The sequence below is a fragment of the Bison bison genome, unplaced genomic scaffold (genome assembly GCF_000754665.1).
Source record: "Bison bison bison isolate TAMUID 2011002044 unplaced genomic scaffold, Bison_UMD1.0 scf7180017864280, whole genome shotgun sequence".
In the NCBI taxonomy this organism is placed as follows: Eukaryota; Metazoa; Chordata; class Mammalia; order Artiodactyla; family Bovidae; genus Bison; species Bison bison.
In genome coordinates, this window is record NW_011494852.1 from 5,809,365 (window position 1) to 5,833,966 (window position 24,602).

General features: G+C 48.0%; 1 protein-coding gene across 1 annotated transcript in view; it reads left to right on the forward strand.

The window, feature by feature from the left end:
• Positions 1–24,602, forward strand: part of SIPA1L3 (signal-induced proliferation-associated 1 like 3) — a 255,414-nt gene that overhangs the window by 10,271 nt on the left and 220,541 nt on the right. The window contains 1 exon segment of the mRNA XM_010849306.1: positions 7,946–8,287. The gene's annotated coding sequence lies outside the window, so the exon portion shown is untranslated.

Here is a 24,602-nt window from a genome sequence, read left to right on the forward strand (position 1 = left end):
GCCCCCCCCCCCCCCCGCCCAACCCTGCACGGAACCACAATCCAGCGTTTGGTTTTGCCTCCAGCGCTGCTGCGGGAGGCAGGGAAAGTGCCCCCTTTCAGTCCTGACTTTTGACAAAGCTGCAAGATGCAGCATGTGATGGTGCCATGGACCTGATGATATTTCTCATCAAGCCAGCAGATAAAACTCCTTTAGAACAAACATACACAACACTCCCTGCCCGCCCACCGCCCGCCCCTTCACATCAAGCAGAGAGGCTCTGTTGCATTTGTTCTTTAGGGGTCTCTAACCGAACAGAGAGTCAGCACGGGGCAGAACTCCGTGTGTGAAAGTGGCGGGAAAAGTGGGCACCCTCGTTTGGGGGTTTCTGCTTGTGGTTTGGTTGCCAGGGAGGGGTAGAGATGTGTGACGTGAAGAGGAACTCAGGTCTGGCCTTGCTCGTGGCTGGTGCCATTGGTTCTGGTGATGGGCTCTTTCTCTGTATCATGCTCTTGGTTTGCAGGGAGGAAGGCAGGCCAGGTCCTGGAACCAGCCCCCCAACCCCTGCCTCCTGCAGGCATTGCCACCTCTCCCCGCACAGTAGTTCTGTTCTTTCCTGTTCCTTTGCAGGCTCTGAAGCACGTCTAGCATGGAGAGCACATTAGGATCACTGTCACCAGTTTAGGCAGCCTGCTTTTTCCGGGGTTCCCAGTGTAGACCTATATGTGTTGAATCTGAAGGTGGCAGACCCCAAACACTGATACTGATTTTTTTTTAATATTCATGTATTTATTTGGCTGCGCCAGTTCTTGGTTGTGGCACGCAAGATCTTTGATCTTTGTTGCAGCATGTAAACTCTTAGTTGTGGCACATAGGATCTAGTTCCCTGACCTGGGATTGAACCTGGGCCCCTTGCATTGGAAGCGCAGGGTTTGAGCCACTGGACCACCAGTGAAGTCCCCTGATTATGATTCTTAAACTTACTCATTCAACAGATATTCATCCAGCTGAATGCGCTTCCAGGTACTAGGTTTATGCTGCTGCTGCTGCTAAGTTTCATCAGTCATGTCCGACTCTGTGCGACCCCATAGATGGCAGCCCAACAGGCTCCCCCATCCCTGGGATTCTCCAGGCAAGAATACTGGAGTGGGTTGCCATTTCCTTCTCCAGTGCATGAAAGTGAAAAGTGAAAGTGAAATCGCTCAGTCGTGTCTGACTCTTAGCGACCCCATGGACTGCAGCCCACCAGGCTCCTCCATACATGGGATTCTCCAGGCAAGAGTACTGGAGTGGGGTGCCACTGTCTTCTCCATAGCACTGAGCAAAGCAGACAAGGGTTCTCCCCTTCTAGGGCTCTCATTCAAGCCGGGATTCAAACAATCAACAGATAAATAAGACGTATACTGTGTTAGGGCGCTTCCCAGGTGGCACTAGTGGTAAAGACTGCCTACCAATGCAGTCTTTACCACTAGTGCCTTCACTAATGCAGGAGATGTAAGAGACCTGAGTTAGATCGCTGGGTCAGGAAGATCCCCTGGAGGAGGGCATGGCAGCCACTCCAGTATTCATGCCTGGAGAATCCCATGGACAGAGGAGTCTGGTGGGCTGCATTCCGTAGGGTCGCAAAGAGTTGAAGTGATTTAGCATGCACACATACTGTGTTTGATGGTAATAAGTTCTGAGTGGAAGAGATTAAGAAAGGGGATGTGAGATATTAGGGTGGAGGATGTTGACAGTTTAGATAGGGTGCCAAGGGATGGCCTCCCTGGGAGTGACTTGAGATCAGGCCTGAAGGATGCGAGGCAGTGTGAGCAGTAGGGGTTTCTTGGCAGAGGAAGCAGCCAATGCAAAGGCCCTGAGACAGCGGCTGGAGCAGAGTGGAAGGGGGAGTGAGTGGGAGGGCACAAGGGCGCAGGAGTTTGAAGATCTCTTGGCATCTAGTGCAGCCTCGTCTTTTCTCTGAGATGGGACCATATTGCAGGGCGTGTTGAGTTATTAAATTCCATTAAGGGACTTCCCTGGGGGTCCAGGGTTTAAGAATCCGCCTTGCAATTCAGGGGATGCAGGTTCGATCCTTGGCCAGGGAACTAAGATCCCGCATGCTGCAACTAAGACCTGACACAGCCAAGTAAATACATAAATAAATATTTTTAAACATTTCATTAAGTTTTTATTAGTGGCCACATGTGCATGGAACCAAAGGAACAAAAATAGAGCACCCGGTTCCCTTCCACAGAGGCCACCACCATCCCTGTTTCTTGTTGGTGACCAGTTCCTTGGCACTGCATTATTTGAGTCATTTCCTGGCCTACATTTGATTGAACCATATGAAACTGCCTTTTTTGTGGGTCAGAAAGAATGGGTGAATGTTGACAGTTTTGGGAGCTTCAGCCTAACAGCTTCCTTTCCAGGGCCCAAGGAACTTGACCCATCCTTTCTTTGGGGCTTCCCTAGTAGTTCAGACAGTAAAGAAAATACCTGCAATGCGGGAGACCTGGGTTCGATCCCTGGATTGGGAAGATCCCCTGGAGAAAGGAGTGGCTCCCCACTCCAGTATTCTTGCCTGGAGAATCCCATGGACAGAGGAGCCTGGTGGGCTACAGTCCATGGGGTCGCAAAGAGTAGTACACGATGAACACTTTCTTGCCTCAGGGATTGGTGGTCAGAGGTCGGGACCCCCTTTCTGCACCCGCACATCTCTTTCATTGACTGGCCCAACAGTGTCCGTGACACCAGTGCGTGTAAACCCCCTGCTCACTCATAGCCCCATACCCATCTTGCTGTTAAGCCTGACAAGATGCTGCCTCTTCCTCCTAGGACAGTACCTGGGGGTGGCATTAGTCATTCTTTGGCTTTCTGCATCTTGGTGCCACCAGTTTTGAAATCACAGATAACTTGCAGAGGGAAGGGCACTCCTGGACTCTTGCCAGGTGTTTGGCATGACTCACATGGCGGGACTGGATCAGTAACTGGGCAGAGTAGGTGGTAGAGAACCAGCCCAGAGTGTCCAGGAGGAGGTACTGGGACTGTGTAGGCTCAGGCTGTGGGCGGAGGGCTAAAGAGCGATGGTCTGGACTTGGGAGAAAGGCCTTCCCTCTCCTCTGGTATGTCCCCTCCATAGAGTCACACATCCTGAACCCCAGGGCCCTGGGCTGGATCTTGCTTTGGGGGAATTCAGCCAGAAAATCATTTCAGTTGGTTTGCCTTTGGCTGCCAACAATAGTGTTAGCAACAGCAGCAGCAAATTTTTTTTTTGGGGGGGGCCGTACCACATGGTGTGTGGAACTTCCCTGACCAGGGATCGAACCTGCACTCCCTGCAGTGGAAGGGCAGAGTCTTAACCCCTGGGCCATCAGGGACATGCCAGCAAATAGATAATTTATAGTGTCTGCTAGATGCTAGGTAGGCACTGTGCTAGGTGCTTCCCACAAAGTGACTCATTTAAAGCTCCCAACAACCCTGCAAGTACCCTTATTATTCCCCTTTTGCAGATGAGACCAAGTAAATTTAAATAACCTGCCCAATAGCTAGAAAATGGTGGTGACACGATTTGGATCCTGGCAACCTGGCTCCAGAGGCCACATTCTGAACTCTTAATCACTGTGCTCCTGCAGTGGTTCTCAAACCCGAGCAGGCACTGGCGTCCCCCAGAGGGCTGCTTAAAACACAAGTTGCTGGGCCCCACCCAGAGTTTCCGATTCAGTAGGTCTGGCTTGAGAATATACATTTCTAACAAGTTCCCAGGTGATACTGCTGCTCCTGGGCCTGGGAGCACATTTTTGAGAACCACTGACTTGACCTACTATAATAGGAAGTTCAAGTGAAATTGGCCCCAAGTCAGGAGATTGATGATCGGTATCAAAGAAGCCCACAGATAGGCAACACCAGGGTAGAATAATTAAGCCTGTAAGGAGACCAGCCCTCTCCACTATACTTGGTGTGTCTCCTGTGTCCTCAGGCTCCCCTCATGACCACAGGATGACTGTCACAGCTCCAGTCATCATTCCCTGACGAGGCGATATCCAGCAGCAGAAATATCCAGCCTCTGGAGGCTATATCCAGAGCATCTCTTAGGAGTGTGGAAACTCTTCCTAAAAGCCCCGCCTCCCAGATTCCCCTCATATCTCATTGGCCAGCATTGTGATACCTGACCATGCCTGGGCAAATCACAGGCAAGAGCCAATCAGGATTTATTGTCAGGGCTGGGGCTAGAAGCCTCTTCACCTGAAGCGCAGGACTATGTAGTGCGGCGGCTACAGGAATAAACCCGTAGTACTGTTTAGGAAAACACTGGGAGAGGGGGGTGGATATTGGGTGGGCAGACAGTTGGATCTGCTGCAGAAGTTAGGGAAACAAGGTGAAAGCCTAGTACCTATCCATTTTTGTGTCACTGTCCTTACCAACAATGTCCTTCCTTTTGTAATTACCTGAATCAGGACATGGCTTTTTAATTCTCTAATCATTTCCACCTTTAAGAATGTGTGCACAGAGTCCCTGTATCATCAGATCAGATCAAATCAGTCGCTCAGTCATTTCCGACTCTTTGCGACCCTGTATCATAGGAGCTCTCAATCCTGTCAGGAAACCAAGTATTTCATCTGAACACTCAGGGAAACCCAGCTGGGGGATGAGGCAGCAGTCTGAGGGGCGGTGTCGGTGGTCCGTGAGCCCACTCACTATGCTCAGCAACTTGGGGCTGGCTCCTCTCTCTGCTTCTGACCAGTTTTCCTATTCAAGGTGGTCCTTGCAGAGGCTCAGTTTCCCCCTTTGAGGACTGCCTTGTAGGGTGGTTGTGAGGAAGAAAGGAGAGGATGCAGGGAATTTCCTGGCAGTCCGGTGGTTAGGATTCTGCACTTTCACTGCCAGAGCTCAAGTTTAATTCCTGGTGAAGGAACTAGGATTCCACAAGCTGGCTTAGTGGAAAAAAAAGGAGAGGATGCAGGTCAAGTGCTTACCCCCAGGAGCTAGCTCATGGTAAGTGCTCAATAATGTGGCCCCTGCTGTTAACATATTTAATTTGACTTACTAATTGACTAGGGCCTCTCTGGTGTTTCAAGGGTAAAGAATCTGCCTGCAATGCAGGAGACATGGGTTCAATCCCTGGGTCAGGAAGATCCCTTCTAGAAGGAAACGGCAACCCACTCCAGTATGGAAAAATTTTCCAGTCTGGAAAATCCCATGGACAGAGGAGCCTGGTGGGCTATAGTCTATGGGATCACAAAGAGTTGGATACGACTTAGGGACTAAACAACAATTAATTGAATGGTTATCATTTAATAATCCCACCCTTTCCTCCCAACAACACATGAAAGTGACCATTCATTTTGCAGACTGACATTTCCTGTGGGTGCCTGTTGCTGCTGTTTATGGACCCAGCATAAAGCTGTTGCCCTGTAGATCTGCCAAGGGACTGAGGAACGAAGAGCGGGATGTGGAGCCACACCCCACTTGGGCACAAGTCCTGGGTCCGTCTCGGGCTCCCATGTGACCTTGGGCAAGCCACTAGCCTTGCAGTACCTTGGTTTCCATATCTTTAAGGTGGTAATGAAACCATGTAACTCAGATTGAGATTTGAATCAGTGAGCCCAGACTCGAACCCAGCCAGAAGCCAGATGGGGATTTGAATCCACGGTCTTTTAACTGAGATCCCACACCTGGTCTCAGGGCTTAATAAAGCTCAGGTTCTTGATGTCTCCTTGCAGAAAGGATTCAGTGAAAGACAAAGTGATGGCTAAGAAGTTGATTTATTTAGAGAGAAATACACTCCACAGACAGAGTGTGGGCCATCTCAGAAGGGGAGAGTGGCCTTGAAATACCGTGTGGTTAGTTTTCATAGGCTGAGTCATTTCATAGGCTAATGAGTGGGGAGATTATTCCAACTATTTTGGGGAAGGGGGCGAGATTTCCAGGAATTGGGCCGCTGCCCAGTTTGTGGTCTTTGATGATTGGCCTCAAAACTGTCACGGTAGCTGTGAGTGTCATTTGTCTTATGCCTGTGCTTCAGTGAGCATATACTGAGGCTCAGGGTCTAGTGGAAGCTGACTTGTCCACCATCTTGGACTTAGTTGGTTCTAATCAGTTTATGTCGTGTCCTCGGGCTGTGTCATTCTTACAAAGTCTGTGCCCTGTCACCTTCCCTGTGAGGTTGATGGGAGAATTGCATTCAAGCACCCAAAGCATTTTGAGCACTGCAGCCCCTGGCCCACAGTGAGCACTCAGTATATCTGCTGTATCTGCTGTTCTTTGAATATTTGTGCCAGTTTATTCACAGGGCTGGCTTACTCCTTGGAAGAAAAGTTATGACCAACCTAGACAGCATATTAAAAAGCAGAGACATTACTTTGTCAACAAAGGTCCGTCTAGTCAAGGCTATGCTTTTTCCAGTAGTCATGTATGGATGTGAGAGTTGGACTATAAAGAAAGCTGAGCACTGAAGAATTGATGCCTTTGAATTGTGGTGTTGGAGAAGACTCTTGTGAGTCCCTTGGACTGCAAGGAGATTCAACCAGTCCATCCTAAAGGAGATCAGTCCTGAGAGTTCATTGGAAGGACTGATGTTGAAGCTGAAACTCCAATACTTTGGCCACCTGACTCGAAGAGCTGACTCATTTGAGAAGACCCTGATGCTGGGAAAGATTGAGGGCGGGAGGAGAAGGGGGCAACAGAGGATGAGATGGTTGGATGGCATCACCGACTCAATGGACATGGGTTTGGGTGGACTCTGGCAGTTGGTGATGGATAGGGAGGCCTGGCGTGCTGCAGTTCATGGGATCGTAAAGAGTCAGACATGACTGAGCAACTGAACTGAACTGATTCACAGTTCAGTTGACTTCCCTGGTGGCTCAGTGGTAAAGAATCTGCCTGCCAATGCAGGAGTCACAGGAGATGGGGGTTCGATCCCTGGGTCGGGAAGATCCCCTGGAGAAGGAAATGGCAACCCACACCAGTATTCTTGCCTGGAAAAATCCCACAGAGGAGCCTGGTGGACTGCAGTCCATGGGACTGTAGAGTCAAACTCGACTTAGCAACTAAACAAATAAGCTCCTTGAGGGCAGGGTCTGTGTGTTTTTTGTTGAAACCACTATGTCCGGAGTAGATGGGTTATATATTTCTTTTGTGGATGAAAACAAGGGCAGTAAGCCATCCTTCTTTAGTTTTCCCTTCAGCTGCCCAGAATTTAAACTCGGTGACTGTAATAACCTCCTGTTTTGAACCTGATTGAATCTGGGGGCAGCATGTGATGACTGCAGCTGGTGGTTATTGAGCGTTTTGTGCATTAGGGCTAAATGCTCTCTGTAAGCCCTGACTCTTCACACTCACCCCATTTTACCATTGAGGAACCTGAAGCCCAGTTGAGGGTGGGGCACCTGTCTTTCCTCTTGAGGAGGTCCAGTGCCGAGGTTAACAACTGGAAACCCAAGAGTTGCTCTGCTTGGCTTAACTCTGCGCCACCACTTTCTTGCTGTGTGACCTTTCTCCTGTGACATCTCTGTTCTTGAACTTTCTCATATGTAAAGTAGGAATGCTAATCGTGCTTACTTAGGACGGCTGTGAAGGCTGGGGGAGGGGGGAGATAATTCACATCACGTGAAGTGCAGAGTGAGGAGGGGGGCGTTCTGGGGCTGTTATTGTTGGGCACACCCGCTCCTCGGTGCTTCCCAGGCTGGCCGGAGGAGTCCGGTGGCCGCGCTTAATCATTAAGCCGCGCTGCTTTGGCGAGCCGGCTCCCCGTCCGCCCAGCGAAAAGAAGCCCGTCTTTGGATCGTGCGGTTGTGAATGAAGCCAGCAGGGGAGGCCGTGGGCGCCGATCCAGCCCTGGATCGGTCAGCGAACAGGTGGAGCGTTCCTGGATCCGAGGTCACCGGCCAGCCGCCTTTGTTACCTTGAACTTTCACTCAAGCCCATTCAGGCTCCTCAGACCACGTGTCTGATGAGTAAGGAGTCCTTTTATTTCCCTCCCCCGAAGGGACCGCTGGCAGAACAGCCCGCCTTGGGGACGCGCGCCTGCCTGTTCGCGAGACCACCTGCTGTCGGGGGAACTCCGGTGGCCGGCGGGTCTTTGCTGCGGCTGTTGCTGAATAAGTCGCTGTGAGGAGCTGGCACGGCAGGTTCCCGCTTCCGCATTCCAGACACCCACCGCGGGCGCGGGAGGCACCGCCCACCACGGGAGGGCGAGGGCGGCCGCGAGCGCGGGCAGGCAGGTGGCCTTGGCCCGGCCCGGACCCAGGACGGCATTCGAGAGCCTGGAGCTCCCCTCCGCTTCACCTGCAGACTTTGTGATCCCGGCCGGGCTCCGGTCGTCTTTCAGGTGAGCGGTGTCGGTTAAGTTTGGTAGGGACTTGCAGAGAAAGTGAACAGCGTGTTTCCTTCTTTTCGGGCATGAGACTGGTGGTTTTGTTTTCTTTTTTTTTTTTCCCTCTCCACTCCCATGAAATGTTTACCTGTCTGCTGCTAACTGTGAAGAAAGGGTGGGCGGAGTGTTGAGGGAGTGAGAAGGAAATGGAGGAGATTTCTCCTCGGAGAAGGCATGGGTGAATGCTGAACTCCCAGGGGGATGCCAACTTCTGTACCAGTGGGGCATCCTAGCCTGCTCCAGATGAAGCTGTGTGGTCTCAGGCGAGTTCCTTTCCGTCTCTGAGGCTCAGTTTCCTCATCTGATGAGGTGGTAAATAGGAGCAGTACCCACTCACCTTCCCAATGAATCATTGCTCACAGCCTGGGCGCTCACAGCCTGGGCACAGAGTGGTGGTCAGTGTCAGCTCTCCCTACCCCCACCCCAACCCCTAGCCCCCCGGATTCCCTGTCTGACTTTATCTCTGACTTCTCAGCTGCTGCTAGCTGCCTCCTGCCCTTCCTCCCTCAGGGCTTTTGCCCTGGCTGTTCCCTCTACCTGTAGCATTTCCCCAGCATCCCCAAAGCTCCCAACCCCCTTGGGGCTCTGCTCACATGTCACCTTCTCAGTGAGGCCTCTCTCCTCCCTAAGTAGCACCTTCTCCATCGCACTCTAGCCCTTTACTCTGCGTTCGTTTTCTTCATAGCATGATCACTGACATGTTTATTCTCCCACTTCCCCTACCGTTGTTGTTTAGTCACTAAGTTGTGTCTGACTCTTTGCGACCCCGTGGACTGTAGCCCGCCAGGCTCCTCTGTCCATGGGATTTCCCAGGCACGAATACTGGAGTGGGCTGCTCTTTCCTTCTCCAGATAGTCTTGCTGACCCAGGGATCGAACCCGGTTTTCTCCTGCATTGGCAGGCGGACTCTTTATCCCCTGAGCCACCAGGGAAGTCTCCTCCCCTACTGTAGGCCCCAGGAAAGCACAGGTACTTCTGGAATCATCCCTGGCAAGTGGTAGGTGTGCGATACATTGTTTTATGAGTGGATTTAGGATCATGTCTGAGGAAGGTTGGCTGTTCCTTCCTGGGTTTTGAGGAGAATGTTGACATATCCTCAAACCCGGGGCTGAGGGTGGGGCGGTGGTGTGCACACAACCTCTCCTTGGTCACCCAGGGTCCTTAGGCCTCCCTGCAGCGTCCAGCCCTCTGGCTTCCTGTCTGTCCGTCAGCCCCTCCAGCCTGTGCAGCCTGGGCCCTGACAATGCCATGGGTGTATGTGGCATGGAACAGATGGCCTTGACCCTGACCTTGCTTCTCATGAGCTCAGAGGATGTGTGCAGTTTAGCTCAGGTGAGGAAGGCTTTGTTGAAGACACCACCCACACACCCCCACACACATACCCCCCCCCAACCTTCCCATATATATGGAAAGCTGACTCTATTATCAGGCCCTCTTGAGTGTTCCTGCAGTAGTAGAGGGGTCAGGGAATACTTTGGAAATAAAAATGAACTGGCCAGGCAGAGTTTATCGGTCTCCCCGGCTTTAACAGGCAATCATTCTTGTTCTGGGGCTGAACAGGCTTTAATTAAACGGTGAGCTCCACGAGTCTGACCGTGTAAGAGCTGACACCGCCACATCTGTCTCCTGGCTCCCGGTGTCAGCAATTGATTCTGTAAAAATATCCCGGGCTGGGCTTCCCCGGGCTCCACAGAGCGAGGTCAGTGGCCCTCTTGGGTTTCTGCCAACAGCATGGAGAGCCTGAGGTGTGCGCAGCCTTCACACACATCTTCACACCTAGGGGCCTACCGCTATTTTAAGAATGTGCAAAGTGTCAGAGTTGCTGCTCCTGTAAACTCTAACTCTGTCCTCTGAGCTCCAAGTGCAGTGGGTTTTGGAATTGACCCTCTTGCATAATAGTGCTCCCAGCACTGCCCAAGTTCTCGGCCACAGCACTTGGCTTCTCTGGGCCTCAGTTTCCCTATCTGGAAAATGGGAATAATTAATAGCACCTGCATTAAGTGAGCAGTTTAAAGTGCAATGGAGTGACCTAGTTAGTTAGCACTGTGTCTAGCGGATTGAGAGAACTCACTTAATGGGGATAATTATTTTTACAATTTTTTTTCAAGTCATTTAAAAATGTCTCCAGTCCCTTTTTTGGGGAGTTCCTCTCTACTGCATCCCCATGCCAGCATTCTCTCACAGTCCTTCACCCATGGGAACAATCAAGCACTGTATGTATCTTTCCACATGTTTCTCCATGGTTATATGATCCTATGCTGCTTCTGCTAAGTCACTTCAGTCGTGTCCGACTCTGTGCGACCCCATAGACAGCAGCCCACCAGGCTCCCCCATCCCTGGGATTCTCCAGGCAAGAACACTGGAGTGGGTTGCCATTTCCTTCTCCAATGCATGAAAGTGGAAAGTGAAAGTGAAGTCGCTCAGTCGTGTCCGACCCACAGCGACCCCATGGACTGCAGCCTTCCAGGCTCTTCCATCCATGGGATTTTCCAGGCAAGAGTACTGGAGTGGGGTGCCATTGCCTTCTCCTATATAATCCTATAGGGGGAAATATTACCCTATAAGGGATAATATTGTCCTCATTTTCCTGCAGGTTGCTTTTCTTACATGGCAGTACTGTGTGGAAATGGAGGCCCAAGTCCTCAGGTTATGCTCAAATTTGCTCTTGTTAATGTCTCTGTAACACATGGAGGGGTGGGTGTACCAGAGTTTATTTGGCCCGGCTGTTACTGATGTGCATTCCTTTTGTTTCTAGTTTTGTTTTTTTTTCTTCTCCCTCCGTATTATTTTTACTGACAACTTTTTAAAATTAGATTGCAGACATCCCACCTGCTTAGCCACTTTGTGGCTAAGCCATCCCACCTTGTTAAGCTCTAAGCCTTTGAGAATGAATAGGAAGTAGCATTAGTTTAATGAGGCATCTTGCCCAGATAGGAGATGTATTTTTGGAGGGTTCTCACCAAGTCCAGCACAATGTTGAGCCATCTACTTTAAATGCTTTTTACTTAGAAAAATGATTAATAGATTCCTCATCCTCTATACAGATTAGTTGTGCTTACTGAGTAATTATTACCAAATAAGAGACAGAGAAAGTTCTTCTTTTTTTTTTTATTAATGATCTTCGTTGGAAATCAGAACATGCAAGAGATCTTATTAGAGTTGTGATCTATTGGCAAGTTTCCTTTTAAGGTGGTACTTCAGCAAAGGAGTATATTTGGCTTCCTGAAACTTGTGCAGTGGTGTACCCATTTAAGAGTTCTGTTTCAGTTCTCTGCTACATAACCAGCCATCCCAGAACTTATGCCTTAAGGGGATAGAAGTTTATTATTTCTTACCAATCTCTGATTGACTGAGGCTCATCTGGATGGCTCTTCTGCTGGTTTTAATTGGGGTCTCTTATGTGGCTAGAGTCAGAAGACGGATGGGGCTTAAGATGGTTGTACTCACAAGGGCTTCTCTGGTGTTTCAGCAGTAAAGAATCCCCCTGCAATGCAGGAGACACTGGTTCGATCCCTGGGTTGGAAAGATCCCCTGGAGAAGGTAATAGCAACCCACTCCAGCATTCCTGCCTGGGAAATCCTATGGACAGAGAAGCCTGGTGGGCTACAGTCCATGAGGTTGCAAAGGGTCAGACACAACTGAGCCTACTCAGCAACAACAACTCACGTGGCACCTTGGAGACACCTGGCCCCCTCTCTGTAGTCTCAGAACCACTCCTTCCACATGGATCTTGCCATCCAGTAGCTGGACTTAGAACACAGCAGCCCAGAGCTTCCTAAGTCAAGGCATAGGTCTAGAACTGGCCCAGTGGCAGCCCAGATTTCGTCAGAAGGCAGACAGAAAACTTGAGTTCTGGAAGGTGTGGTCTATTGAGGGGCCACCACAGCCTTCATTTTCTCCCAGAAGGAAAGGTGCACAGGTCATCAGGGCCAGGTGGTGTTGCTGTTTGCAGGGACCCAGTCTCTTGTTTATCTGCATTGCTGCCCTTAGCCTCATACATATAAGAAGGCTGCCCCATCTCCAGCCTCACATCCTTGTTACAGGCAGAAAGAAGCAAAGCTTTAAGAAAAAGAAGTAACACCTTTGTCAGGAAACCAAAGCCTTCCCTGAAATCCTTAGCAGACTTCTGCTTCCCCTCTTTGGCTAGAACCTTGTGACAAGATCACCCTTTGTCAAAAGGAAGTCTCGGAAGTGCAGTTTTTAAGCTGTGCTTATTGCCACTTCAGACAGAGGGTCAGTAAGGAAGCTGTGAGGAGAAAGGACATGATGGGTAGGCATCTGCAAGTGGTCTGTTCAGACAGCCAAAGATGTGGTGGGTAAACTGAGGCAGCGTGAGTTCATTTATCAACCCTTTATAGTGGGTACCTGGAGTGGGCAAGACACTGGTCTTCTTACAGAGGCTACAAAGATTGGAGAAGTGGACACATCTGGGGCTTACACTGACCAGAATCATCTGGTGGCCTGGACCAGGTAATTGCTTAGCTCTGGTCTCCCTTGTGGAAGTTTGGAGTTAGAATAATGATCATAGTAATAGCCAATCTCATTAAGGGTTTAGTTTGTGAAGAAGAACTAAAGAACCAGCTCATGTTACCTTGTGGCCCTGTGAAGTAGGCACTGGCATCATGCACCTTTTCAGGTACAGAGACAGAGGTACAGAGAAATGAAATAACCTGCCGGAGGCCTTATGGCTAAGGAGTAGTAGAGTCCACACGCCGTCCCTCTCTGGTGGTTGGCCTCCAGAATCTGTGCACTGAACCACTGTGCTATACTGCTCTACTTTGTTTATGATTAACCCAGCATTTCTTGTTGAAATGAGTATGTAAGTGACAGAGATAGAAACCACTTACTACTCCATCCCTCCCCTCCTACTCTGAGCCTTATTGGTCTTATTGGTCAGTAACTTGGTGTATGTTCTTCTTCACCTCTTTGTATATGCATTTCATTTTTTAAAGGTGACTTTTGGACACACAGAATTGGATTAATCATAATCCTTGATGCATGATACAGTGGTATTTTTGGTCTGTACAAAATGTTTATTACAATGAATAGCCATTAGCCTACTCCCTGCCCAAGAACTAGGACATTACCTACCAGTAATTTATATGAAACTATGGTATTTCCCTGGAGAAGGCAATGGCACCCCACTCCAGTACTCTTGCCTGGAAAATCCCATGGACGGAGGAGCCTGGTAGGCTGCAGTCCATGGGGTCGCTAAGAGTCAACATGACTAAGCGACTTCACTTTCGCTTTTCACTTTCATGCATTGGAGAAGGAAATGGCAACCCACTCCAGTGTTCTTGCCTGGAGAATCCCGGGGACAGGGGAGCCTGGTGGGCTGCCATCTATGGGGTCTCGCAGAGTCGGACACGACTGAAGCGACTTAGCAGCAGCAGCAGCCAGTTCCCAGGCTGCTCTCTCAGCTGTGACCACCATCTTGAATTTTTTGTTTAACATTATTTGTTTTGAAATAGTTATTTTTGAACGTCTACAATGATATCAAACTATACATAGTCTTCTGGGACTTGTATTTTTCTTTTAATATAGTGATTAATCCAGACCATTTGGTATAGCGGTATTTCATTTTTTACTTCTGTGTAATATTCCACTGGCCAAAGATACCACCTGTTTGTTTTGGTCATTTCTTTGGCAATGCATATATCATTAGTGTCCAGATTTGTTTTTGCTCTTCTTGGGCTACTGTGAATGTTGTTAAACACATTTCCTAAGGTGCCTGAACAAGAATTTCTTTGAGGTATGTAATGGGCACAAGATTGGTGGCTGTAGGATGTGAGCATCTTTAATTTTGCCAAATATCATCAAACTGTTCTCAAGTTCTCACCAAGGATGTGTAAGAGTTCCTGTTGTTCTGTATCCTGTCACACTTGGTTTTATAAAGCTTTTTATTTTTGCCAGTCTGATGTGAGATGAAATCTCATTATGGATTTAATTTGTATTCCCCTGAGGACTAGTAAGACACGCTTTTCATTTATGTTTCTTCTTTTGGATATAGCCTGTTCATCCTCTTTGCTTCTTTTTCTTATTGACTTGTAGTCATTCTTTATATAGTCTGGTTACTCATCTCGAGGCTGCAGCCAGACCTAATGAAACATTCATGATTCTCGTGTCTTTATTTCCTTTGTTGTCTCCTCTGTCCACTCTCTCCCCAACTCCATGATGCCTCTTTGTATACTCCAGCTCACGGTGATTCTCCCTGGAACAGTTCTCAAATTATGGGTGTTTTTATATGTTTGCGTGGATATATGACTATACCTGTTCCACCCATGTACCATAGCTTTGTGATCCCAGGTGTAGCAGGATTAGGTTCAACTGTAGGTAATAGAAAACCGCTTATAAAACAAACTGACAATGGCTTAAACAAGGTAGAAGTTTATTTCTCTCTCACATAAAGGAGTCCAGTAATAAGGAGGCCCAGGCTGCACTCTATTCCAGAACCCAGGCTCTGTCCACCTTCGAGCTCCACCATCCTTTTACCGTCACCTCATGGTTCAACATGGCTGCTTAAGCTCCAGCCATTATATCTCAGCAGGGGATGAAGATGGACACTTCTGCTTCATGGAAGTTTCACACTATGTTCTGCTTACAGACTCTTGCCCAGAATTTAGTCACATACACAGTTATAAGGGAATCTAGAAAATGTATTTCACATGACCTTGTTCTTAGCTAAAAATCAGATTCTATTACTGAGTTAAAAGGGGAGACTAAATATTGGATTAGGCAGCCAACAACTTTACTTGTTCTGAAAAGTTCCCTAAAAGTGGCTCTTAAAGGAGTTGCCAGACCCCAGGATGGTGCCTCTAGATGAGGCCCCTTTTGATTCTTTGATTTGTTACACAGATGTTTATTGCGCATCTGTTTTGCACAGGCACTATTCTGGGAAGCCAGTAATGAACAAAACAAGTGAAGTCCCCACCCTCACGGAGCTTATTTTTATAAAAGGGAAGGTAGTCAACAGACAAGGAGTTTATAGTGAATCAGAAAGAGATAACAGGTGTGAAAAGAAATGCAGGAGAAGGCATGGGATGAGGGTGAGTAGCATGTGGTGCTGTTTTATTTTCTTTTATTTTTTAAGGATTCATTTATTTAATTTTTGGCTGCACTGGATTTTCACTGCTGCACGTGGGCTTTCTCTAGTTGTGGTGAGCGCAGGCTACTCTTCCTTGCTGCGTGAGGGCTTCTCATTGCAGTGGCTTCTTGTGGAGCAGTAGAGCTTGAGGCTTCAGTAGTTGTGGTTCACAGGCTTAGTTGCCTCGAGGCATATAAGATCTTACCGTACCAGGGATTGAACCCATGCACCCTGCTTTGTAGGCACTCTTAACCACTAGACCACCAAGGAAGCCCTGGTGCTGTTTTAGATGGACTGAGTGGTCAGGGAAGGCCTCCTTCATGAGATGACATTGAAGCTGAGATGAAGGAGGCAAGTGAGGGAGCCATGTGGATCTCTGGGGGAAGAGCATTTGGGGCAAAATAAGGGCCAGTGAAAGGCCCTGGATCGAGACAGTTACCAGCCTGCTTGAGGCGCTTTGGGGAGTGATCAGCAGAGCTTGAGATTGATGAGGGAGGGCAGTGGTGGGAAATGAGAGGAGAGAGGTGGTGGGGCAGATCGGTGGAGGTGGGGGGGTGGTTGAGGGGGCTTGTGGGCCACAGTGAAGACTTTTGGCTTTACCTGGGGTGACATGGAGACGCAGAAGGGATCCAAGCAGGAAGAAGATGTGATTTGATCATTAGCACTCGATAGTGGAAGTGATCTTTCTTTCTTCTCAGTTCAGTTGCTCAGTCGTGTCTGACTCTTTGTGACCCCGTGGACTGCAGCACACCAGGCTTCCCTGTCCATCACCAGCTCTCAGAGCTTGCTCAAACTTTTGTCCATCGTGTCGGTGATGCTGTCCAACCATCTCATCCTCTGTCATCCCTTTCTCCTGCCTCAGTCTTTCTCAGCATCAAGGTCTTTCCAATGAGTCAGTTCTTTGCATCAGGTGGCCCAAGTATTGGAGTTTCAGCTTCAGCATCAGTCCTTCCAATGAATATTCAAGACTGATTTTCTTCTCAGAGCACCCTACATTTTTCACCTCCAGACACCTTTTGAAAAAGTAAATAGCATCAGGGGGCCTTTCCAGTGGTCTAATGGTTTAAAATCCACCTTGCAATGTAGGGGACGCTGGTTTGGTCCTTGGGCTGGGAAGATCCCATATGCTTCGGAGCAACTAAGCCTGGGCAGCTAAGACCTGATGTAGCCAAATAAATAAATAAATACCATCAGCTCTTATTAACCACTCTGGTTTTATATATATCTGCCACTGACCTCTCCCACTGGATTATTTTAAAGCTAAATATTTCAGTATTGATCTTTAAAAGATAAGGATTCTTTAAGGACATAATGACAGTATTACTGTCATGATTAAAATAAATACCAATAATTGAATGTCATCATCTAGTGTTCAGTTAGTGGCTCTTCTCATAAATATCTCTGTAGAATTGATTTGTTCCAGTCAAGACCCGACAAGGTCCATGGTTGGATTTGGTTCACATGCCTATTAGGTGTCTTTTAATCTATGGGCTCTCCCTCCCCAACACGTTTTTTTTTTTTTTTCTTTTAATAGTTTATTTGTTGAGAGAAGCCATGTCATTTGTCCTGAGATTTTGTACATTCTGTGTCTGGCATATGTGTGGTGGTATTTAATGAGCTCTTCTGTCCCTGTGTTTCCAATGAATGAGTAGTAGGATTGAGACTGGAGCAGATTCATATTTGAGATGCACACACGCACACACACACATTTGTGTGTTGCTGTGTTTGTATATCCGTTGTTGTTGTTAAGTCACTGCGTCATGTGTCTTTTGAGACCCTGTGAACTATAGCCCACCAGGCTTCTCTGTCCCTGGGATTTCCCAGGCAAGCCTTCTGGAGTGGGTTGCCATTTCCTCCTTTCAAGGATCTTCCTGACCCAGGAGTCAAACCCATGTCTCCTGTATCGGCAGACGGATTCTTTCCCACTGCGCCACCAAGGAAGCCCTTGTATATCCATCAGGGTCTGTAAAGCTTGATGTCTCTTTCCATGGTGTTCTGTAGAGTTAACCGCTGTAAATGACTGTTATATAGACCCAGGCTTTCACTTGGGGGTGCAAAAATTGTGACATTGTAATTCAACCCTCCTGTTCACTTATTAGCCGGAATATTCCTCTAGAGAAGAAACTTCTCTCATCTATTATTCAGCTATCCGGAAGGTACTGACTCTTCAGCTTTTGTTTACGTAAGAAATGAGTAGTGAACAACTGGCCTGGTGTCTAATCAGCTGGCTTTTCCTTCCGTGATTCTAGCCTTCTTTGTTTTTGTGTTCATGCGTTTTGTGTTATTTACTGGCCTCTGCTACTGCCCACGTCTGTCTTGGATTTGGGAACAAACAGATGAGCAGCGCTCAGTCATCTCATTTTTAGGCATGGCTGCCTCGGACCTTACCTTTGACCAGGTGGAGCCCTGTATGCCTGTCAGTGTAACCAGGGAGAGTCGACTCTAGACTGTTGACATTTTCTTTTTTTTTTTTTGCCCTCTCCTGCCCTGGCTATGTACTTCCAAACCAACAGCCTCTAGAGAGTTATCATTCAGTGCCAGGGGATTAAATCTTTCTGCTTGGGGCAAGAGGTTTTTGAGCATTTGAATTCCTTCTGATCTGAAACTCCATTCTTAAGACAAAAGAACAATAGAGGGCTCCTCTCCATTGGAAAGGCCAGCCCTTCTAGTAGCCTGGCCAGGGACGAGCTCTGACCCCAGCCACTGCTGTCTGGGTCATAAATTCTTTAGGGCACTAGCATGCTTGAAATCACTTGGATGCTTTGTGATCAGTTACATACTGGATACCTGAGGGTTTTCTTTCCTCCTGGAAATTACAAACACATTTATTCCCACTGGGTGGGGAGAGAAGATTTGATGTGGAGTGGTGCAGAATTCATTAATTCCTTCAGCCCCTGACTTGTTCATTTGGCAAATATATATGGAGCCTCATGTGTTCCAAGTGCCGGGATCAGAGCCTGGGAAGGCCCATACTCTGGGAGTTAACGTTCTTGCTGAAGGACACAGGTGATAAAGTGGTAAACAGAGTGATCATATCCTTTCAGGTGAGGATGAATAATGCTCTGAAGTCACGGAAGCAGAATGTGAGTGGACACACCTGGAAGGTGGAGGGGGGCTGTGGGAGGCCAGATAACTGGGGTGCATGGGGGAAAGCCTCGCCAGGGTGGTGACACGTCAGCTGAACTTGGGCTGGTGCGGAGGTGACAGCCTTGTGTAAGACCCGGGGGAGAGCCCTCCCAGCTGAAGGAGCAGGAGGGCAGGGGTGGGAGTGAGCTGGGTGTGTCTGCTCTCTCATTCCCTCTGGCTGCTGTGACAAGCCAGAATGGCAGAGGTGGAAGTGGGGCGATGAGGGAGGTGGAGTGAGCAGAAGGTGTAAGTACTTACTACTTACACTTTCACAGATGAGGACACTGAGGCCCAGGGAGGAAAAGCCCTTGATCCTTGTCTCCCAGCTCCTCGGGGCCCGGGTTGGGAGCCAGGTAGCTCATCCCAGAGTCTGACCTTGGTTGAGCTATCTGACCACAGCTGTTAACTCATGATGTTGACAGAGTCTGTGCCTAGCAGGAGCCAAATGTCAGTGTCCTACATGCATAAATCAGGACAGGGGATCAAGTCCACATCGGTGTCCCTTCTACCTTCCTGCTAACCTGGGTCCTGACACACCTTTTATTACAGTGTTTATTACAGGGCAGAAAACAAGGACTTTCTGGTTGCTGACACATTCATAACTTGACTTTGTAACTTGACACTCGGGCCAGATAAAAAGTGTATATAGGCCCCGGACTTCAAGCTTCTGAGCCTGCTTAACTGATGGGGCTGAAAGTCTCCCCAACCATCAGATCCTTCTTATCTCCTCCTCCAGCGCGCCATGGGTCAAGGGGGCTCACTGCTTATGTGGTGTGTCCTGTGTGATGCCTCAGCCAGATTCACGGCTGTATTTGGTGTCCCCTAGGAGACAGGCTTGAGACGTCCCCCGCCCCCCACCCCACATCATGGCTCCTGGAAAAGGAGTTTGGTCCTGCTCACCACTTACCCTTTAACGGCACTGATGAATGCTGATCATCTGCCCCTACCTGCATTTAGGATAGGCAGCAAAAATTTTCTATTGATAGGTTTTTAAAAATTCTGTTTTGGGGCTTCCCTGGTGGCTCGGTGGTAAAGAATCCCTGTACCAATGCAGGAGATTCGAGTTTGATCCCTGATCCACAGGAAGTGCCCAGAGGCCCTGGGGCAACTAAACCTTCCTCACCTCATTGAGAAGCCCATGCCCCGCAACCAGAGAGTAAACCCTGCTCGCCACAACTAGGGAGAAGCCCTCGTGCAGTAACAAAGATTTCTAGCACAGCTGAAAATAAATAAATAAAAATTTTTTTAAATTATATTTTAAAAATACTGATTTAAAACTTAAGCCACTTGCTAGTTTTAACAGTTCAAAGAGCAGAGCAGCCTGTAAAACGTGGAAGCTCCACGTTCCCATTGTGGCCCCAGCACTGGGCCTTCTCGCCTCCCTCACTTGCCCAGAGGGACACCACGTGTGCCCTTCCTTGCTGTGTGTATGGGGGTTGTGTGTGCTAAGAGAGTGGGCTCTGGAGCCACAGTGCTTGGGTTCAGATCCCAGCTTTGCTGTGTGAAGACTTGGGCCTTGACTTAATCACTCTGTGCCTCAGTTTCCCCCTCTGTAAAATGGAAGTGATGATCCTAACTTCTTGACTGAGGATTCATTGCATTAAGTATGTAGCAGTCAGAGTGGCTCCTTGGACTGACAAGTACTCAAACGTTAGCTATTTTTATTACACAGGTATATACGGGTATTGTTTTACAGACATACTTTTTCCACGTATGCACTTTCCTTTAATAATCGATCTTGGAGAGCCTCCCATGGTGCTCACTGGGTCAAGGTCAGCCACGTTCTCTTTAATGACTTCCCAGTGTCCCATCCTGTCAGTGCCTGTTGTTGAACACACTGGTTGTTCCAACCTTCACGGTTATAACTGAACATCTCACACACCAAAACCTTTGTTTGCTTCTTAGATTTTTCTCAAGACAAAGCCCTGGGGTTATAATTACTACCACAAAGTGAATAAACAAGCTTAAAGACTTGTGATATTTATTGCTCACTTGACTTCTAGGATCTCTTTATTAAACATGTATTCCTTGTTAGTTGCCTGTTTGTTCTAGGGTGTTTTTTTTTTCTTATAGATTTATAGGGAATCTTTACATTATTAAAGGTATGATTCTTTTGTTATACGTTGCAAGTTTAATTTTTAAAAAAATTTTTAAATAAATTATATTTTTGCCCACCATGTGGCTCGTGGGATCTTTAGTTCCCCAACCAGGGGTTGAACCTGGGCCAGCAGTGAAGGTGCTGAATCCTAACCACTGGACGGCCAGGAAATTCCCTATTTTGTGAGTTTAAATCCCTACTTAGTTTTATTTTTTATTTATTTTTTTTTATGTTGTTAAACATATCAAGACTTTTCTTTTTAAAGCTTTGGTTTTAAATTTGAGATAAAATATCCCTAGTTATTTTATGGCTTCATCTTTTCCATCCAATATGTGGAATTTTTTCTTGGGGTTAGGTGTGGGATAAAGATCTTAAACACACCCTTCACCCACCCCCAATCAATAGTTAACCAATCGTCTCCTTCATATTGTCAGAGTAATACATCCTTTCCCTCCCATTTGAAAAACTTATGAGCCAGGCCCCAGTCTAAGTGTCTTAACACTTAGCTCTCAGTCCCCTGCTATAACTCAGTGAAGCAGGTTGGTAATATCGCCATTCACTGGAGGAAACCAAAGCACCCGAGGGTGACCTTGCTTGCTTAATGCCTCACAGTGTGGATGAGGCAGGCCATCCTGGCTTGCAGTCTTGTGGATTTATTCAGTCATGAACTTCCTTATTTCTATTTTCAGCAGCTTTTCCTGCAGTTGCTTGACAGACCTTCCTTTTGTCCACTAGTAATAGCCATTTCCATTGCTCCTGTGCTATCCTCTGCCTCGTTGCCTTGGCCAGGACTTCTGTGACAATGTTAAATACCAGTGGGGGTTGCAGATGGGTGTGGGGGCCTCAAACTGCAGGCCCCCCCTTGTTAGGGGCCTAGTTAGGCAGGGACCAGAAAAGTGGCAGTGTCAGTACAATGAAGCAGAGGTCCCCAACTTTGATCTGAAGTAGAGCTGATGTAATAATAATTGAAATTAAATGCACAACAGATATAATGGGCTTGATCCTGAAACCAACCCCCACCACCAAGTCCGTGATAAAGCTGTGTTCCATGAAACCAGTCCCTGGTGCCAACAACATTTGGGGACCACTGCAGTAAAGGACTCATCTGCCCCATGGCGGGGCCAAACCAGGGAAGGAGCTGGCTAAGACTTGACTGGCTGTCTCCATCCCAGGACAGGGGGTCTGATTGGCCCAGCCATGGTCAGATGGCTCCCTCTCATCCAGAGCTGTGGCGAGGCAGTAAGCATGGTACACACAGCTCTCATAAGATGAGGGCTTTCAGAAGCCCAGCAGACCCTCTTCTTTGCTCTCCTGGCCTAGGACATCATTCTTCTTCTTATATATGAACCATCATCATGCAGTGGTTTTGCACATGGGCCAGGTGACTTGGATTCAAAGCTCAACCAGTTACTAGCTCTGTGTGTTTACCTTGTGCTTATCACTTCACCTCTCAGGGCCTCCGATGCCTTACCTGCAAAAGATGATAATGGCTTCTACCTCATCGGGCTACTATGAGTATTTAATAAACTTATGGAGGGGACTTCCCTGGTGGTCCAGTAGCTAACACTCCATGCTCCCAATGCAGGGGGCCTGGGTTTGATACTTAGAGAACTGGATCCCGCACGCTGCAACTGAGACTCAGTGCAGCCAACTAAATTTTAAAAAACTTATGGGAAGTATTTCGTCTGAGCCTGCTGCATTGTAAATGCTCAGAAAGTATTAGTTCTCATCACCATCATCATCCTTTTTTTTTCTGAGACTAGATAGGGTTCTATTGTTCAAGCTTGGGCTTCGGAATGAGTCAGGAACTGATCTCAGCTTCCCCAACTAACTCTGTGACCTTCGCCGAGTGAGTAACTTCTGAAGAAGCTTTGGGTTCTTCATCTGCAGAGTGGGAAGAATCACAAACTGCCAGGGCTCCTTCCCTGGATGTTTCATGTGCTGTCTGCGGTTTGGGGCGATTGTGGAGAGGGAAGAGATCCCCGGTGTCTGGACTCAGTATAGCCCGAGCTCCTCCTGATCACACACTCTGCAAGTGTGACCTAGTGGTGAGGCTGAGGTTAAGACCTGCCTCACCTCCTTCTCAGAGTTGCGCAGGGCCTCTCTGCATGTGGTATGACACCACACCTGTTCCCTGGAAGCCCATCTGCCGCCCCTGGACTGTGAGAGCAGGACCCAGGTCTGACCCACCCGTTCCTGTCCCCTGGCTTCAGCGCCGGGTGGGAGTACAGAACACTCACCCTCATCAGGCTTCTTCTCTGGTAAAAGACTGATCTGGACAACAGCTTCTCAGGAAGTGTATTTGTATTTGGTCATACCCCTTCCTCAGTTGGTGATTCTGAAACCTGGCTGGGCATTCGCCTCACCTGGGGAATCTTATTAACAGTTGGGCTTTTCTGGCTTCTCTTCTGGAGCTCCTGTTTGGGCAGGTGTAGAAGATAACTGTCTGCTGGTTTGGCTGCCCGGCAACCATTCTTTGAGATTTTCCCTCAGGGAACTGTGCTTCCACCATTCAGTCCATTTATTTACTGAATTCTACTGTATATATGACGAGGGCTTCCCTGGTGGCTCAGCAGTAAAGAATCTGCCTGCAATGCAGGAGACCCAATCGCTGGGTTGGGAAGATCCCCTGGGTTCAATCCCTGGGTCAGGAAGATCCCCTGGAGGAGGGCATGGCAACGCACCCCAGTGTTCTTGCCTGGAGAATCCTGTGGACCAAGGAGCCCGGCGGGCTACAATTCATAGGGTCACAAAGAGTCAGAAATGACTGAAGCGACTGAGCACGCACTGTATGTATGACACCAGTTACTCTAGCACTGGGGACCGGGAGTGAATCAGACACTGAAAGCCCTGCCCTTAAAAATGAAATGAGATGACAGTGTCTCTGCTTTTTAAATTTCTTTCTTTCTTGTGATAAAAGTCACAGAATGTAAAACATGCTGCTGCTACTAAGTTGCTTCAGTCGTGTCCGACTCTGTGCAACCCCATAGACAGCAGCCCACCCGGCTCCCCCATCCCTGAGATTCTCTAGGCAAGAGCACCAGAGTGGGTTGCCATTTCCTTCTCCAATGCATGAAAGTGAAAAGTGAAAGTGAAGTCGCTCAGTCATGTCCAGCTCTTCGAGACCCCATGAACTGCACCCTACCAGGCTCCTCCGTGGGATTTTCCAGGCAAGAGGACTGGAATGGGGTGCCATTGCCTTCTCCAATAAAACATGCTATTTTAACCATATTTAACTGTACAGTTCAGTTACACTAAGTACATTCATATTGTTCTGCAACTCTCACCATCATCCATCTTCCGAGTTTTTCACCTTCCTAAATTGAAAGTCTGTCCCCATTAAACACTAACTCCCATCCCCCCTCCCCATCCCCTGGAATCTAGCACTGACTCTGTGAACTTGACTATTCTAGGTACCTCCTGTAAGTGAAATCAGGCAGTATTTGTCTGCTTCACTGGTGGCTCAGATGGTAAAGAATCTGCCTGCAATGAGGGAGACCTGGGTTCAATCCCTGGGTTGGGAAGATCCTCTGGAGGAGGGCATGGCAACCCACTCCAGTATTCTTGCCTGAAGAATCCCTAGGGACAGAGGAGCCCGGCGGGTTACAGTCCATGGGCTCAAAAAGAGTCAGACACAACTGAGCGACTCAGCACACATTCGGTGTATATTGGAATGCATGTTTAAGGTTAACTTAATATATGGAGATGACAATATCTTGTAAGTTATAAATTATCTTATAAGTTGCATATTAGATTAGATACATTAGATAACAGTCATTTTCTGATTTCAATAATTATACTCTGATTAGGAGAATATCATTGTTCTTCAGAAACAGGCACTGACTTCTGTAGGGGTTAAAAAGAAGAACCAATTCTTGGAAAAAGGACCAACTAACCAGTATTGGCTGAGCAATCGTAAAACTGACTAAAACGTTTATTCTTTTTCAGTTTGGGGGTAATGG